This window comes from Hoplias malabaricus, chromosome 11, assembly GCF_029633855.1.
Source record: "Hoplias malabaricus isolate fHopMal1 chromosome 11, fHopMal1.hap1, whole genome shotgun sequence".
NCBI classification, from domain to species: domain Eukaryota; kingdom Metazoa; phylum Chordata; class Actinopteri; order Characiformes; family Erythrinidae; genus Hoplias; species Hoplias malabaricus.
Window position 1 is genome coordinate 12,846,599 of NC_089810.1, and position 15,884 is coordinate 12,862,482.

Below are 15,884 nucleotides of genomic sequence, written 5' to 3' on the forward strand. Positions count from 1 at the left end.
TGGAAAGAGGATTGGTCATCGTGGGCCAGTTGAATGGCCCCCAAGGTGTCCCGAACTGACCCCCTTAGACTTTTATCTTTTGGGTCATCTGAAGGCAATTGTCTATGCTGTGAAGATACGAGATGCACAGCACCTGAAACCACGGGTACTGGAAGCCTGTGCAAGCATTTCTCCTGCAGTGTTGCTATCAGTGTGTGAAGAGTGGGAGAAGAGGGTTGCATTGACAATCCAACACAATGAGCAGCACTTTGAACACATTTTATAAGTGTTCAGAAACTTGTAAATAACTCAAGGAAGAATAAAGTTACATCAAAACCCAGCACACCAATGTTTTTCTTGTGAAATTCCCAATAGATTTGATGTGTCATATGACCCTCTTCCCATTGAAAAAACAAAAGTTGGATCAAAAATGGCCGACTTCAAAATGGCCACCACGGTCACCACCCATCTTGAAAAGTTTTCCCCCTCCTATATGCTAATGTGCCACAAACAGGAAGTTAATATCACCAACCATTACCATTTTATTAAGGTGTATCCATATGAATGGCCCACCCTGTATAATGTTGCAGGCTACATATTGTACCATTGCTTTTAAATTTATTTGGAAATGTAACTTACAGGGTTATTCACTGGATGTGACACATTTAATTGGACAGGAGTCAGACTCAAAGTTGAGCACTTCACTGCTGATGTTTCATGATGTCCCATAAACAAAGGAGTACTGCTCCATTTCTGGTGAGAAGATGAAAGCTTCAGACATGTTTTATTAAAAACAATTCATGAAATAAAAATAAATCATTTTCAGCAACATTTTAAAGGCAATCCGTTGTCTTACTCACCTGAATATGACCAAGGAGTTGCATGGTAACACTGCCACAGATTTCCAAGTTAGTTACTTTCTCTAGAGGAAGGCGGTGCTTGAACATGCAGTGCTTCACACCATTCACATAGACCTGAAGAACAATGGAAAATAAGTTCAGGTTTCATTTGATTTATTTTTCTTGCAATCAACTCCAAGAAAATGTAAGAAACACACCTCATATCCCTCTGCTGTGGTGACAACAAACATATTGAATGGTGCTCCCTTGGTGAAGGGCTTGTCTGAAGCGGATTCCTCTGTTTCCCAGCTGCCATTCCTGAAACTGTTCATACAGATTTTCTGGCCAAATTGTGGCTTGAAGTGAAAAGCGATGTCATCCCCTTTAGATGGTCCAGTTTTGAAGTTTATTGCAAACCTGTCAAGAAAAATAAATGTTATACAATATTTGGGCCAAACATACGAACTGAAACTTGATCTATTTTAATTGTACATTAGTGCAGGTTATTGAATTTAAAAATTCATAAATATAGAGCTGTAATATTCACAAATGCTTCTATCTATGTTTCTACTTTAGAGCGAAAGGAGAACATACTCATCTGCATTCGCAGGAACAGTCCCCTGGAAGCATACAGCTCTATCTGGTTTTATCCCTTCATGAACTGGACCCACATAAGGAATTGCCTAAAATGTAGGAATAAATATGCACAATGTGGAATGTATCATGTCCTAATGGAAAAATGTATGAAGAAATATATGAATTGTGAATGATTTCAATTTAAATATTGTTTTAAAATGAACATTTCTTTTACGTTCATGGGGTGTGGCTGTATCTATAATGTTACAGGCTATATGTTTTAGCATTTATTTTGAACTTACAGGGTTGCTCACTGGATGTGTTATGCTTAATTGGACAGGTGTCAGGCTCAAAGCTGAGCTCTTCACTCCTGAAGTTTCATGATGTCCCTTAGAGAAGGAAGTACTGCTCCATTTCTGATGAGAAGATGAAAGCTTCAGACACGTTCTTCAAAAACATTTCAATGCAATGAAAAAAGTATTTACTACCAAATAATATTTTAAAGACAAGAAATTGTTTTACTTACCTGAATATGACCAAGGAGTTGCATGGTAACACTGCCACAGATTTCCAAGTTAGTTACTTTCTCTAGAGGAAGGCGGTGCTTGAACATGCAGTGCTTCACACCATTCACATAGACCTGAAGAACAATGGAAAATAAGTTCAGGTTTCATATGATTTAATTTTCTTGCAATCAACTCCAAGAAAATGTAAGAAACACACCTCATATCCCTCTGCTGTGGTGACAACAAACATATTGAATGGTGCTCCCTTGGTGAAGGGCTTGTCTGAAGCGGATTCCTCTGTTTCCCAGCTGCCATTCCTGAAACTGTTCATACAGATTTTCTGGCCAAATTGTGGCTTGAAGTGAAAAGCGATGTCATCCCCTTTAGATGGTCCAGTTTTGAAGTTTATTGCAAACCTGTCAAAAAAAATAAAAGTTATTAATATTTGGGTCAAACATACAAGCTGAAACTTGATTTATTTTAATTGTACATAAGTGCAGGTTATTGAATTTAAAAATTCATTGATGTAAAGCTGTAATATTCACAAATGCTTTTTTTCGATGTTTGTACTTTAGAGCAAAAGGAGAACATACTCGTCTGCATTTGCAGGAACTGTCCCCTGGAAGCATACAGCTGTATCTGGTTTTATTCCTTCAGGAACTGGACCCACATAAGGAATTGCCTAAAGAAAACAAAACAGGTGCACGATGTGGAATGTATCATGTTCCAAGAGAAAAATTAATAAAGAAATGAGCTTCTGTTACGTTACAATGATCATTCCTTTCACTGTCATTGGGTGTGGCTGTATCTACAGGGTGGGCTATTTATATGGATACACCATTAATAAAATGGGAATGGTTGGTGATATTAACTTCCTGTTTGTGGCACATTAGTATATGTGAGGGGGAAAAATTTTTCAAGATGGGTGATGACCATGGCGGCCATTTTGGATCCAACTTCTGTTTTTTCAATGGGAAGAGGGTCACGTGAAACCTCAAGGCCACTGGATATGCGAAATTGCTACATGATGATGTGTTTTCCTCTTTATGCACTGAAGCTGGCACCTTCCCTGAGTTTTCCCAGCAAGATGCTGCACCACCACATTATGGGTGTCAGGTCCGAGCATTCCTAGATGACCAGTTTCCTGGAAAGTGGATTGGTCATCGTGGGCCAGTTGAATGGCCCCCAAGGTGTCCCCATCTGACCCCCTTAGACTTTTATCTTTTGGGTCATCTGAAGGCAATTGTCTATGCTGTGAAGATACGAGATGCACAGCACCTGAAACCACGGGTACTGGAAGCCTGTGCAAGCATTTCTCCTGCAGTGTTGCTATCAGTGTGTAAAGAGTGGGAGAAGAGGGTTGCATTGACAATCCAACACAATGAGCAGCACTTTGAACACATTTTATAAGTGTTCAGAAACTTGTAAATAACTCAAGGAAGAATAAAGTTACGTTAAAACCCAGCACACCAATGTTTTTCTTGTGAAATTCCCAATAGTTTTGATGTGTCATATGACCCTCTTCCCATTGAAAAAACAAAAGTTGGATCAAAAATGGCCGACTTCAAAATGGCCACCACGGTCACCACCCATCTTGAAAAGTTTTCCCCCTCCTATATGCTAATGTGCCACAAACAGGAAGTTAATATCACCAACCATTACCATTTTATTAAGGTGTATCCATATGAATGGCCCACCCTGTATAATGTTGCAGGCTACATATTGTACCATTGCTTTTAAATTTATTTGGAAATGTAACTTACAGGGTTATTCACTGGATGTGACACATTTAATTGGACAGGAGTCAGACTCAAAGTTGAGCACTTCACTGCTGATGTTTCATGATGTCCCATAAACAAAGGAGTACTGCTCCATTTCTGGTGAGAAGATGAAAGCTTCAGACATGTTTTATTAAAAACAATTCATGAAATAAAAATAAATCATTTTCAGCAACATTTTAAAGGCAATCCGTTGTCTTACTCACCTGAATATGACCAAGGAGTTGCATGGTAACACTGCCACAGATTTCCAAGTTAGTTACTTTCTCTAGAGGAAGGCGGTGCTTGAACATGCAGTGCTTCACACCGTTCACATAGACCTGAAGAACAATGGAAAATAAGTTCAGGTTTCATTTGATTTATTTTTCTTGCAATCAACTCCAACAAAATGTAAGAAACACACCTCATATCCCTCTGCTGTGGTGACAACAAACATATTGAATGGTGCTCCCTTGGTGAAGGGCTTGTCTGAAGCGGATTCCTCTGTTTCCCAGCTGCCATTCCTGAAACTGTTCATACAGATTTTCTGGCCAAATTGTGGCTTGAAGTGAAAAGCGATGTCATCCCCTTTAGATGGTCCAGTTTTGAAGTTTATTGCAAACCTGTCAAGAAAAATAAATGTTATACAATATTTGGGCCAAACATACGAGCTGAAACTTGATCTATTTTAATTGTACATTAGTGCAGGTTATTGAATTTAAAAATTCATAAATATAGAGCTGTAATATTCACAAATGCTTCTATCTATGTTTCTACTTTAGAGCGAAAGGAGAACATACTCATCTGCATTCGCAGGAACAGTCCCCTGGAAGCATACAGCTCTATCTGGTTTTATCCCTTCATGAACTGGACCCACATAAGGAATTGCCTAAAATGTAGGAATAAATATGCACAATGTGGAATGTATCATGTCCTAATGGAAAAATGTATGAAGAAATATATGAATAATGAATGATTTCAATTTAAATATTGTTTTAAAATGAACATTTCTTTTACGTTCATGGGGTGTGGCTGTATCTATAATGTTGCAGGCTATATGTTTTAGCATTTATTTTGAACTTACAGGGTTGCTCACTGGATGTGTTATGCTTAATTGGACAGGTGTCAGGCTCAAAGCTGAGCTCTTCACTCCTGAAGTTTCATGATGTCCCTTAGAGAAGGAAGTACTGCTCCATTTCTGATGAGAAGATGAAAGCTTCAGACACGTTCTTCAAAAACATTTCAATGCAATGAAAAAAGTATTTACTACCAAATAATATTTTAAAGACAAGAAATTGTTTTACTTACCTGAATATGACCAAGGAGTTGCATGGTAACACTGCCACAGATTTCCAAGTTAGTTACTTTCTCTAGAGGAAGGCGGTGCTTGAACATGCAGTGCTTCACACCATTCACATAGACCTGAAGAACAATGGAAAATAAGTTCAGGTTTCATATGATTTAATTTTCTTGCAATCAACTCCAAGAAAATGTAAGAAACACACCTCATATCCCTCTGCTGTGGTGACAACAAACATATTGAATGGTGCTCCCTTGGTGAAGGGCTTGTCTGAAGCGGATTCCTCTGTTTCCCAGCTGCCATTCCTGAAACTGTTCATACAGATTTTCTGGCCAAATTGTGGCTTGAAGTGAAAAGCGATGTCATCCCCTTTAGATGGTCCAGTTTTGAAGTTTATTGCAAACCTGTCAAGAAAAATAAAAGTTATTAACATTTGGGTCAAACATACAAGCTGAAACTTGATTTATTTTAATTGTACATAAGTGCAGGTTATTGAATTTAAAAATTCATTGATGTAAAGCTGTAATATTCACAAATGCTTTTTTTCGATGTTTGTACTTTAGAGCAAAAGGAGAACATACTCGTCTGCATTTGCAGGAACTGTCCCCTGGAAGCATACAGCTGTATCTGGTTTTATTCCTTCAAGAACTGGACCCACATAAGGAATTGCCTAAAGAAAACAAAACAGGTGCACGATGTGGAATGTATCATGTTCCAAGAGAAAAATTAATAAAGAAATGAGCTTCTGTTACGTTACAATGATCATTCCTTTCACTGTCATTTGGTGTGGCTGTATCTACAGGGTGGGCTATTTATATGGATACACCATTAATAAAATGGGAATGGTTGGTGATATTAACTTCCTGTTTGTGGCACATTAGTATATGTGAGGGGGAAAAATTTTTCAAGATGGGTGATGACCATGGCGGCCATTTTGGATCCAACTTCTGTTTTTTCAATGGGAAGAGGGTCACGTGAAACCTCAAGGCCACTGGATATGCGAAATTGCTACATGATGATGTGTTTCCCTCTTTATGCACTGAAGCTGGCACCTTCCCTGACTTTTCCCAGGAAGATGCTGCACCACCACATTATGGGTGTCAGGTCCGAGCATTCCTAGATGACCAGTTTCCTGGAAAGTGGATTGGTCATCGTGGGCCAGTTGAATGGCCCCCAAGGTGTCCCGATCTGACCCCCTTAGACTTTTATCTTTTGGGTCATCTGAAGGCAATTGTCTATGCTGTGAAGATACGAGATGCACAGCACCTGAAACCACGGGTACTGGAAGCCTGTGCAAGCATTTCTCCTGCAGTGTTGCTATCAGTGTGTGAAGAGTGGGAGAAGAGGGTTGCATTGACAATCCAACACAATGAGCAGCACTTTGAACACATTTTATAAGTGTTCAGAAACTTGTAAATAACTCAAGGAAGAATAAAGTTACGTTAAAACCCAGCACACCAATGTTTTTCTTGTGAAATTCCCAATAGTTTTGATGTGTCATATGACCCTCTTCCCATTGAAAAAAACAAAAGTTGGATCAAAAATGGCCGACTTCAAAATGGCCACCACGGTCACCACCCATCTTGAAAAGTTTTCCCCCTCCTATATGCTAATGTGCCACAAACAGGAAGTTAATATCACCAACCATTACCATTTTATTAAGGTGTATCCATATGAATGGACCACCCTGTATAATGTTGCAGGCTACATATTGTACCATTGCTTTTAAATTTATTTGGAAATGTAACTTACAGGGTTATTCACTGGATGTGACACATTTAATTGGACAGGAGTCAGACTCAAAGTTGAGCACTTCACTGCTGATGTTTCATGATGTCCCATAAACAAAGGAGTACTGCTCCATTTCTGGTGAGAAGATGAAAGCTTCAGACATGTTTTATTAAAAACAATTCATGAAATAAAAATAAATCATTTTCAGCAACATTTTAAAGGCAATCCGTTGTCTTACTCACCTGAATATGACCAAGGAGTTGCATGGTAACACTGCCACAGATTTCCAAGTTAGTTACTTTCTCTAGAGGAAGGCGGTGCTTGAACATGCAGTGCTTCACACCGTTCACATAGACCTGAAGAACAATGGAAAATAAGTTCAGGTTTCATTTGATTTATTTTTCTTGCAATCAACTCCAACAAAATGTAAGAAACACACCTCATATCCCTCTGCTGTGGTGACAACAAACATATTGAATGGTGCTCCCTTGGTGAAGGGCTTGTCTGAAGCGGATTCCTCTGTTTCCCAGCTGCCATTCCTGAAACTGTTCATACAGATTTTCTGGCCAAATTGTGGCTTGAAGTGAAAAGCGATGTCATCCCCTTTAGATGGTCCAGTTTTGAAGTTTATTGCAAACCTGTCAAGAAAAATAAATGTTATACAATATTTGGGCCAAACATACGAGCTGAAACTTGATCTATTTTAATTGTACATACGTGCAGGTTATTGAATTTAAAAATTCATAAATATAGAGCTGTAATATTCACAAATGCTTCTATCTATGTTTCTACTTTAGAGCGAAAGGAGAACATACTCATCTGCATTCGCAGGAACAGTCCCCTGGAAGCATACAGCTCTATCTGGTTTTATCCCTTCATGAACTGGACCCACATAAGGAATTGCCTAAAATGTAGGAATAAATATGCACAATGTGGAATGTATCATGTCCTAATGGAAAAATGTATGAAGAAATATATGAATTATGAATGATTTCAATTTAAATATTGTTTTAAAATGAACATTTCTTTTACGTTCATGGGGTGTGGCTGTATCTATAATGTTGCAGGCTATATGTTTTAGCATTTATTTTGAACTTACAGGGTTGCTCACTGGATGTGTTATGCTTAATTGGACAGGTGTCAGGCTCAAAGCTGAGCTCTTCACTCCTGAAGTTTCATGATGTCCCTTAGAGAAGGAAGTACTGCTCCATTTCTGATGAGAAGATGAAAGCTTCAGACACGTTCTTCAAAAACATTTCAATGCAATGAAAAAAGTATTTACTACCAAATAATATTTTAAAGACAAGAAATTGTTTTACTTACCTGAATATGACCAAGGAGTTGCATGGTAACACTGCCACAGATTTCCAAGTTAGTTACTTTCTCTAGAGGAAGGCGGTGCTTGAACATGCAGTGCTTCACACTATTCACATAGACCTGAAGAACAATGGAAAATAAGTTCAGGTTTCATATGATTTAATTTTCTTGCAATCAACTCCAAGAAAATGTAAGAAACACACCTCATATCCCTCTGCTGTGGTGACAACAAACATATTGAATGGTGCTCCCTTGGTGAAGGGCTTGTCTGAAGCGGATTCCTCTGTTTCCCAGCTGCCATTCCTGAAACTGTTCATACAGATTTTCTGGCCAAATTGTGGCTTGAAGTGAAAAGCGATGTCATCCCCTTTAGATGGTCCAGTTTTGAAGTTTATTGCAAACCTGTCAAAAAAAATAAAAGTTATTAATATTTGGGTCAAACATACAAGCTGAAACTTGATTTATTTTAATTGTACATAAGTGCAGGTTATTGAATTTAAAAATTCATTGATGTAAAGCTGTAATATTCACAAATGCTTTTTTTCGATGTTTGTACTTTAGAGCAAAAGGAGAACATACTCGTCTGCATTTGCAGGAACTGTCCCCTGGAAGCATACAGCTGTATCTGGTTTTATTCCTTCAGGAACTGGACCCACATAAGGAATTGCCTAAAGAAAACAAAACAGGTGCACGATGTGGAATGTATCATGTTCCAAGAGAAAAATTAATAAAGAAATGAGCTTCTGTTACGTTACAATGATCATTCCTTTCACTGTCATTTGGTGTGGCTGTATCTACAGGGTGGGCTATTTATATGGATACACCATTAATAAAATGGGAATGGTTGGTGATATTAACTTCCTGTTTGTGGCACATTAGTATATGCGAGGAGGAAAATTTTTCAAGATGGGTGATGACCTTGGCGGCCATTTTGGATCCAACGTTTGTTTTTTCAATAGGAAGAGGGTCATGTGAAACCTCAAAGCCACTGGATATGAGAAATTGCTACATGATGATGTGTTTTCCTCTTTATGCACTGAAGCTGGCACCTTCCCTGAGTTTTCCCAGCAAGATGCTGCACCACCACATTATGGGTATCAAGTCCGAGCATTCCTAGATGAACAGTTTCCTGGAAAGTGGATTGGTCATCGTGGGCCAGTTGAATGGCCCCCAAGGTCTCCCGATCTGACCCCCTTAGACTTTTATCTTTTGGGTCATCTGAAGGCAATTGTCTGTGCTGTGAAGATACGAGATGCGCAGCACCTGAAACCACGGTGACTGGAAGCCCGTGCAAGCATTTCTCCTGCGGTGTTGCTATCAGTGTGTGAAGAGTCGGAGAAGAGGGTTGCATTGACAATCCATCACAATGGGCAGCACTTTAAACACATTTTTAAAGTGTTCAGAAAGTTGTAAATAACTCAAGGAAGAATAAAGTTACGTTAAAACCCAGCACACCAATGTTTTTCTTGTGAAATTCCCAATAGGTTTGATGTGTCATATGACCCTCTTCCCATTGAAAAAACAAAAGTTGGATCCAAAATGGCCGACTTCAAAATGGCCACCGTGGTCACCACCCATCTTGAAAAGTTTTCCCCCTCCTATATGCTAATGTGCCACAAACATGAAGTTAATATCACCAACCATTACCATTTTATTAAGGTGTATCCATATAAATGGCCCACCCTGTATAATGTTGCAGGCTACATATTGTAGCATTGCTTTTAAATTAATTTGGAAATGTAACTTACAGGGTTGTTCACTGGATGTGACACATTTAATTGGACAGGAGTCAGACTCAAAGTTGAGCACTTCACTGCTGATGTTTCATGATGTCCCATAAACAAAGGAGTACTGCTCCATTTCTGGTGAAAAGATGAAAGCTTCAGACATGTTTTATTAAAAACAATTAATGAAATAAAAATAAATCATTTTCAGCAACATTTTAAAGGCAATCCGTTGTCTTACTCACCTGAATATGACCAAGGAGTTGCATGGTAACACTGCCACAGATTTCCAAGTTAGTTACTTTCTCTAGAGGAAGGCGGTGCTTGAACATGCAGTGCTTCACACCATTCACATAGACCTGAAGAACAATGGAATTTAAGTTCAGGTTTCATATGATTTATTTTTCTTGCAATCAACTCCAAGAAAATGTAAGAAACACACCTCATATCCCTCTGCTGTGGTGACAACAAACATAATGAATGGTGCTCCCTTGGTGAAGGGCTTGTCTGAAGCGGATTCCTCTGTTTCCCAGCTGCCATTCCTGAAACTGTTCATACAGATTTTCTGGCCAAATTGTGGCTTGAAGTGAAAAGCGATGTCATCCCCTTTAGATGGTCCAGTTTTGAAGTTTATTGCAAAACTGTCAAGAAAAACGAGGGTTATATAATATTTGGGCCAAGCATACAAGCTGAAACCTTGGTATGTATTTTAATTTCAAATAGGTACAGGTTATTTAATTTTAAAATTCATAAATGCAGAGTTGTAATATTCACACAAGATTATTTATATAGGAATACTTAAGGGAATATACATACTCTTCTGCCTTTTCAGGAACATGTCCTTGGAAACATACAGCTGTGTCAGGTCTAATACCTTCAACGATTGCACCCACATAAGGAATTGCCTGAGGAGAACAAAATATGAACACTTATACTTATATCACCTGAGAAAAATATTACAGGATGGTGTTTATTTTGTTAAAATATGCATGTCTAATATTTTCATAAATCTTGGCTCTATTTTACATTCTGACTCATGTATAAATTAAATATAACTTACAGGATTGTTCACTGGGTGTGACAATTCAAATTGGACAGGACTCAAACATGAAGTCTTTTCAAATGAAATTTCCTGCTGTCCCTTAGAGAAGGAAGTACTGCTCCATTTCTGCTGAGAAGATGAAAGCTTCAGACATGTTTTTTTTTTTTTTTTTAAATTCATGAAATAAAAATAATTAATTTTCAGCAAAATTTTAAAGGCAATCCGTTGTCTTATTCACCTGAATATGACCAAAGAGTTGCATGGTAACATTGCCACAGATTTCCAAGTTAGCTACTTTCTCTAGAGGAAGGCGGTGCTTGAACATGCAGTGCTTCACACCGTTCACATAGACCTGAAGAACAATGGGAAATAAGTTCAGGTTTGATATATTTTACTTTTATAGGAATTACCTCCAAATAAAATGTAAGAAACACACCTCATATCCCTCTGCTGTGGTGACAACAAACATAATGAATGGTGCTCCCTTGGTGAAGGGCTTGTCTGAAGCGGATTCCTCTGTTTCCCAGCTGCCATTCCTGAAACTGTTCATACAGATTTTCTGACCAAATTGTGGCTTGAAGTGAAAAGCGATGTCATCCCCTTTAGATGGTCCAGTTTTGAAGTTTATTGCAAAACTGTCAAGAAAAACGAGGGTTATATAATATTTGGGCCAAGCATACAAGCTGAAACCTTGGTATGTATTTTAATTTCAAGTAGGTACAGGTTATTTAATTTTAAAATTCATAAATGCAGAGTTGTAATATTCACACAAGATTATTTATATAGTAATACTTAAGGGAATATACATACTCTTCTGCCTTTTCAGGAACATGTCCTTGGAAACATACAGCTGTGTCAGGTCTAATACCTTCAACGATTGCACCCACATAAGGAATTGCCTGAGGAGAACAAAATATGAACACTTATATCACCTGAGAAAAATATTACAGGATGGTGTTTATTTTGTTAAAATATGCATGTCTAATATTTTCACAAATCTTGGCTCTATTTTACATGCTGACTCATGTATAAATTAAATATAACTTACAGGATTGTTCACTGGGTGTGACAATTCAAATTGGACAGGACTCAAAGATGAAGTCTTTTCAACTGAAATTTCCTGCTGTCCCATAAAGAAGTAAGAACTGCTCCATCCCTGAATGGAAGATAATTTTTTTCAAGTAAGCGCTTAAATTATTTAGTTTGTCAAGTAACCCATATTTGTTACTAACTTGAAGAAACTGATTAGCTTTACACAATGTCATTCTTACCGGAATATAACCAAGGAGTTGCAGGGAAACATCTCCATAAATTTCAAGGTTAGAAACTTTCTCTAGAGGAAGGCGGTGCTTGAACATGCAGTGCTTCACACCATTCACATAGACCTGAAGAACAATGGAAAATAAGTTCAGGTTTGATATATTTTACTTTTATAGGAATTACCTCCAAATAAAATGTAAGAAACACACCTCATATCCCTCTGCTGTGGTGACAACAAACATATTGAATGGTGCTCCCTTGGTGAAGGGCTTGTCTGAAGCGGATTCCTCTGTTTCCCAGCTGCCATTCCTGAAACTGTTCATACAGATTTTCTGGCCAAAGTATGGCTTGAAGTGAAAAGCGATGTCATCCCCTTTAGATGGTCCAGTTTTGAAGTTTATTGCAAAACTGTCAAGAAAAATAAAGGTTATACATAACTTCAACATACAACGTCAACATACAAGCTGAAACCTTATGTATTTTAACTGCATATTGCCTTGGGATATTGACTTAATCTAAAGCTGTAATACACAAATACTCAAATACAAATACTCCTTTCCTGATTTGTACGTAAGAGTTAATTGAGGACATACTGATCCGCAGTTGCAGAAAAAGTCCCTTGGAAGTATACTGCTGTATCTGGTTTCATCCCTTCAAGAATTGGACCCACATAAGGAATTGCCTAAAGACAAAAATAATAAGAACAAATAAAAAAATGTTTTTAGTGTAGAACATGTCCTAAGATTAAAAAAAATAATATTATAAAATTTAAATTCTGTTTTGCTGAAAAAAAAATATTTAAGGCACTCTCTCAGGGATTTGCTGTATCTACAGTGTTTAGGATACATGTCGTAGCATTCATTTTAATTTACTTTAGGTTTACTTCATGGCTGTTACATTACTAATTGGACAGAAGTCATATTCAATGTTGACTCTGCAGGTGCTATATAACTTACAGGGTTTTTGACTTGATGAGATATCTCTGACTGTGTGGTTGACAGATGTTCTGTAAAAAAGGAAGTGCTCCAATTCTGAAGAAAATTGAAACCATCAGTTATAAGTCAAAATCATTAATAATAAAAAATAAATAAATAAATTAATTAATTAAAAAAGCTTACTTCAAAAAAACTTACTTCAAAGAAATCAAAAACATTTATGGCCACATCTCCAAGTATTTCGATTACAGACACTTTCTCCAATGGAATGCGGTGCTTGAACATGCAGTGCTGACAACCATTTACATATACCTATAAAATGGGTATATAAAATATTTAATCTTTTCTATAATTTACATGTGTACATTTGTATTTAGTGTTGTAACCCATTATGTCATAAATTTATGCAAAATAATAATAAATGAATAAATAAATAAACCCACACACCTCAAAGCCCTCTGCTTTAATCACAAAAAACATTGTGAAAAGTGTTCCTTTTGTGAAAGGCTTCACTGAAGCTGATTCTTCATTCTCCCATTTGCCATTTCTGAAGGCGTTTAGGACCACTTTCTGATCAAATAAGGTTTTGAAATGAAATGCAATGTCATCATTTTTAGACTGTCCAGTCTTCAGATTGATCTCAAATCTATCATAAACAAAACAGAAAATAACATATTAATTATACTTGTCGTTTGAGCATGCCTTTACAACAGTATTGTCTATACATTTTTGTAGTGTGTATAGCCAGGTATATTTTGAGAGCTTACTCTTTTCCATTAGCAGGAACAAACCCCTGGAAGAACAAAGCCTTCCCGAGATTTAATCCTCCATGGACTGGGCTGGCATAGGGAGTTTTCTGTACAGTGAAATAAATAATCATTCATGAATTAAGCAATGCAGTTTTTGTCTAATAAATCAGCATTTAAAATATCAGCAAGTTGGAGGTCCTTAAAGACTAAGAAAGTTAATATATTTTATGTATTTAGTAGGCAAACCACAAAACTAATAAGCATATCCTGACAGAGACCTTCTCTGAAAACAGTGCTAATATCACAAATAATCATTGTGAAAACTCACGTTTTACCTTGCACAATACAGAAAAATAACTGAAAAATAAAAAGAAAAGAATCTAGGGAAATAGATTAGCATATTTAAAAAATTATTTTTAATTTGTCTGTTTGACAGTGTAATAGTGAGCGTAACTGGTGGTACTTACAATGTTGAAGACCCGTCCAATGCCAGAGTGATGGTGTCCAGTGTGCCAGCTATGGTGGTGACCATGGTGACCAAACTTCATTCCATGTTGGGAATGCTCTATATGGTGGGAATGCTCAATATGGTGGGAATGCATTCCATGTTGGTGATGATGGCCAATGTGTCTGCCAGGTTGAGATTGCTCTTCATGGGATTCACGATGGCAGCGCTGCTCAGTGTGAAAACCACGACTGGACTTATGCTCCTCGCGTGAGCCACAGTGGGAGTGATGGCCTCGTCGCATCGTTAAATTCTTGTTCACACTCAAATGTGATAGCAGATACACGCACAAAGTAGGGATTCTGTAAGCACAGAATGAGCCTCAGAGCATGTGTGTTCTTGGTTTTATAGGGTAGTGCAGGATGGGGGTGCTTCTGACCCCAGGCCGATTAAAGTGCCTAGGGAGCTCTCACAAGCATTTTTGAACTAGTTTGAACTCTGTAGCCCTATGGCAATTAACTGACTGACTTGAGTGTGTATAAAGCAAGTAGTAACATTAATTTAACTCCAAAATGATTTAAAATAAAAAACACATTGTCACTCCTGCACTAAGGAAATATCTATTAGCTTGTTTACATCAGAATTCATAGAATTCAGTAAAAATACAATACATTAAATGCTCAATAGATATTATACATATTTCAAGACTTTAAATAAGCTAACAGTTATACTCTAGATGGCCTCAAAGGACATGGTAACTAGTTCAAGAGCTGTTAATAACTATAATTCATTGTAGGTTTTATGCTTTCAACCAATCTTTCCATCTCCTAACAGAATCTGTATCAGCCTGGAGCAAAGTTGTCAATTTGTTATTTAAATGCTTATTTTCACCCAGTACATTTCTCACCGGTGTTTAAAGTCACAGTCATGAAAACTGTCAGCTGTAGCACAAAAAAACAAACAAACAAACAAATAAATAAATAAAAACCTGTTCAAGCGCTAGGTCAATTAAGATTAACTGTAAGGCTTACTACAAAACTTCACAAAAGCACAAGTGTAGGTTTATATAAATGACAAAACAAATTGCCATAAATAGACTGTTTCTGTGTGAGATTTCCTACTACTCCTTAGAGTAAAATTACCTCAAATTTTGGCACAATATGCTTTCTGGAATGGTTGTGGCACGAGGGTGCGTAAGACCTGCATAGGTGTAAAAGTACCATTGATGTAGAGTCATTTAGGGTTTAAGAAAGACATATTCTGCCATAGTAGTGACATATTTTCCTGAAAATTATGTGGATATTGTCAGACAATGTCAGGCTTCATTCTGTACGTGCAACTACAGCCAGCCTATCACCGTTAGTGCATGCCCAGTGCTACAAGATCCATGTGGACTATACACACCATACCAACCGTCAGCACTGTCGAAAGCCATAAATCCATACTGGCCTGCCTGGTGGCTAATGCTGTCCCTAGCTCCACTGGCACCATTAATGAGTGCTCAATGCCACCAGTTCCATGGGAGCTTTATGTAATATATTACCAACAAACACAATAACACAAGACAGAAACCTGCCCTTTCCTCCATGTACCTAAAACACCACACCCCTCAGCCATTCCACATTTATAGTGCATTTCCCTAACTCTCCTTATAAGATGTGGAAGACTTAGCTAAAAATCCTTTAAAAGCTTTAAGAGATTTAATATATCACAGATTTTTAAAA